Here is a 4,339-nt window from a genome sequence, read left to right as displayed (position 1 = left end):
CCCTCTCTGATGCATCACAGTCGTAGAACTTATCAGCAGCTTATCTTACCTGGCTGGGCAGAATAATAAACGTAACCTTTGTGAGATGAAAGCTGTTTATATTTAGATCATAAGTAAAGCATTAAGGAATAAATGTCCTGAGTTTTTTTTTATTTTTATCTTTTTAGATTTATTCATCTGGCATTCTTAGAGAGTTGGGTTATAGTAGAAACAGAGTTTCTACTCTGCCAGAGGCCGACACGTTTTTTGTTTACATCTTTTTGAAACGCGAGATGGCGTGCGCTCCAACAAGTGCACAAGACCATGTTGTTGCTGCAGACACGAGTCAGGCAGGGTCATGCTGAAAGGGAATTTTAATGGAGAATGAGAGAGCAACGAACTTAATGTGCAAACAAAATTGAGCACAAGACGGACCCGAACGGCGAGGCACGAAGCGGGTCATGTTGGGATCTGACAAAACTGTGGAAACTGTGCCAGTGTACAGCTGAAACCAGATCTTTACAAAAACTGCACAAAGAGTCACACCCTTATTTCTTATCGTCTCACATAAACTCAGTCTAAAACTCTTTCTGTTTTAGGTCAGTTCCAAAAATGAGTGAGAGAATTTTAAAGTACCGTATATATTTCCTTAGTTTTCAGTAGAACTGTCTTTTAGCTGTATGACTTGAGTCAAATCTTCTGTTTCTATGAATTTGCTGAAATTCTGGTCCACTCCTCCTGACAGACCCAGTGTAAGTGAGTGACGTTTATAGACCACCTGCTAATACATAACTTTTCAGCTGTGTCCACATATTTCCCATAAGACTGAGATCAGAGGGAATGGCCACTCCGAAACATTGACTGTGTTGTCCTTTTGAAATGTTTAAGCTAATTTATTGGCATAATAAAGGCAAATGTCCATTGAAACAACTTTTTTCTAGTTATGCTTTCACTTCCTTTTCCAAAAAATTGTATCTTCTCATGACACCAGTGCCTTCTGCAGCAAAAAAATCCCAAAACATAATGCCAAAAACCCTATTTTTCAGTTTGTATTGTTTCCCGGCCTTGCATTGTCATTTTCAAGCTGTAATTTGTTTTTATCTTGCTTTTAGATTAATGGCTTCTTCATCTCTTGAGTGGCCTATCAGTGCATGTCACTACACTTATGTTCCACTGTGGATAATGACACTTTCTGACCCTTCTCAGCCTTCACCTTCACAAGCTCTTGCTGTTGCGGGACTGATTTTTGCACCAAACAGTTAGAACAAGTCTCCTTCCTGGAAAACATAATGACTGAACATTCCTGTGCTGTTAATACTTGCATGCAATTGTCTTTGTAGATGAACGTGTCCCCTTCACGTGTGTTGCTCTGTCTCCAAGGATGAACCAGACTTGCGCCACGATTGGTTTCTGTAGATTTTTTTTTTCATGATGTCAAACAAGGAAGCAGTGTTTAAGGTGTCGCTTAAAGGGTTTATTTGGAAGTTATTAGTGGTAACTATTTCCTTAACCTGCAGGAGTAGAAAGATGTCATGTCACGTTGGAAAGGTGAATACACAGAATGGTGGAAAGCTAACACATACTATCAGTCAGCTGATTGGCCAAGATAGTGATCATTTTTCAAAAAAAAGCTATGAGAGCAGAAAATCACATGTACATACCAACAGTCTGGCGAAATAGCTACAAGTTTTATCCATTTTTGATGGAGATAGGTTGGATTGAGTCCCAGCTGATCTGGACTGATAAAGCCCAAAGGCTAAACTAGCGCTAGCTAGCTTAACACGGGAACAAGAAAACTGTTATCACAAATTGTAACAGTTGTCTTGTGACATTGTTATTTTGTCAGACTTTTACTATTCCCTTACATACCACTCTGTTTCACTGTTATGAACGGTTTCAGAGTAAGTTGTTTCAAATTTAAAGTCAGTGAAAAGAGAAGGCCTACATCTGGCTAGCTTGTTAGCCTTCCATCACTAAGAAGATTGTTTTACATTCCAACAAGCTCAAAGTGACATGACGTCTTCTTCAACAGGTAAGGGAACTGCTACTTAGAATAACATCACAAAAACTTCAAAAATATTTCAACGAACTCTTTTGGCACATCCACGGGTGAGTCTCCAGTTTCCCAGTCAGAAGATTTCAAAGTCATGACATCACCGTCTGGGCTTTCCAACCTAAATGTCATTCATTGTCATATAAATGACAATGAATGACACTATATTCTATGTCCATTTCTGACTTTGATTAAATAAAATAAATTAATTAATTTAATTAAATTAAATTAAAAAATAATACCTCACTAAAAAACTAAACATAACACAGAAATCCCTCTAAGCATAAGAAGAACAAACCAGACAAAACTAAACTCAGACACTTTAATATCATGACAACAAGAAAAACAGGCACACATCATCATCCTCTACCGTACCTAAAAGTGGGTGTGAGGTATTTTTTCCTACATATTTTCTTTTTTCCACCAGGAGTGGATTGTTTTTGCCAAAAAAAACCCACCAAAAATCACAGCTCACGTAAAAGGTTTATAGCATTTAGAGAAGTCTACATACTTGTAATGGAAAGATATAAATACTTTCTTACTTGCCTCCAAAACAACCAGTTGGCATGTAGATATGGGCAATTATTATGGAGATATGGCGATCCCAATCTCACATTCTTTGCTCTGGTTCTCTGACTGATGTTTGAAGTTGTTCCCAACCCTACCTGCTAACTCACTGTGAGTATGCTGCAGTAGAGAAAATATATACTATGTAGAAATCAAGCTAAACAGGTCCTTAGCCAAAACTTGTTTCTCATTGCTCCAGTTGTTTAAATCTTTTTACATTTTGGTCTGACTATAGATATGGGCAGGTTTGGGCAAGTAATATTTTTCATCCCATACACACATCTGTCTTTCTTGAATGGCCTGTTTCTCTTTCTGGGGAAACAGAAGTTGTGGATTACTATTTCAAGCTTCCTGGAAATGGTGAGTGACTTAAAAACAAAGTGTTTATGAAGAAAAGTGTAAATTAGATTATAAGGATTTTATTAGGTGCAAATGAATGTGGCACATGTGATATACACATGCATTTCTTAATAAACAAAACTTTTTACCACTGTTTAAGCGTACTCAAACGAAAGACAGAGTTTCTCTATAGCTGTGAGACGATGCTACTGCAGCAAAATTTGAATTATCTTGAAATGACGCATCCTGACCAAAGTTGCCATACAAAAAAGTGGGACTGAGACTGGACAGACTGCTGAGACCTTCTGAGGAAATTATGCTAATTTCCTCAGTGATAATGGCTCAGATATCTCAGTGGAATGTTGACTGAGATAAAATACACTGAATGGGATCCTGTCAAGACAAAAGAGGAACACGGCCAAAGTTTAGTTGAAAACATTGCCATGAGATTCTGAAGGAGTGGTAAAAATGTGTTTTCAGGGATGCAGTTATATTTTATTTTAAATATTAGATATTCTATAGTTCATTCGGGACGAAACTGAAGGCTGTCTTAGTAGATGGCACCAACCTTCAAAGAGCAAATTTTACTGTAAAACTGAACCATTCAGATAAAGTTAGAAATGTAATATCACATATGATTCAAATTTTGCTTTTTAAAAGTCTCAATAAAAATGTTGCCAAAAAATATGTTTTGTTGAGTTAATAATGTTGCTAGAGTTAAACTGTTAGTCTCTCAGTCTATTGCAGAGACACAGTCGTGGTTATATGGTTTTGAACACTATTCACACTGTAAGGCTATATCTTGTGGTTTTGAAATTTACCTTTTTTCTTTCTGTTTTTAAACTTCCTAATTTCATTTCTTATTGTTTCTTTAGGTCCTTAGCCTCTATAGTTATTTTTTTATAATAATGGTTGTTTAATTTTATGTATATATTATATATTTAGATTTTCAATAATACGTTTGAATATTCTAGCAAAAACACAAATCATATAAAAATCAATAGTCTAGTGGTGTACTTCCATAACATTTTCAGCATTTGAAACAAGTACCACTCACTTTTTTATTTAGAATATATTAATGAGAAATATACTTTCAGTGACATTTATATATGGGTAAGTGTATTCAATTTACACTTTTTGTAATACATATTTCTAATCATTGAAAAAAAGTCACTTTAATTTAATATTTTGACCACTTACTAGAAGTAAATTTGTGAAATATAAATAAAACTAAAATTGTTTTAAGCATATGTTTACAAATTATGTATATTTAATTCTAGTAGGTGTAGGAATTCCTGCTACATAGGATAAGTATTACTGAAAGACCAGAACGTCTCGAGAAGCTCAACAAACATCATTGTCCAGTATCATTAATTCTCTGTTTAATATCAAGACCAACGG

The sequence above is a fragment of the Poecilia reticulata genome, chromosome 15, assembly GCF_904066995.2.
Source record: "Poecilia reticulata chromosome 15, P_reticulata-male-v2, whole genome shotgun sequence".
Taxonomy (NCBI): domain Eukaryota; kingdom Metazoa; phylum Chordata; class Actinopteri; order Cyprinodontiformes; family Poeciliidae; genus Poecilia; species Poecilia reticulata.
This window is presented reverse-complemented; position numbering follows the sequence as displayed.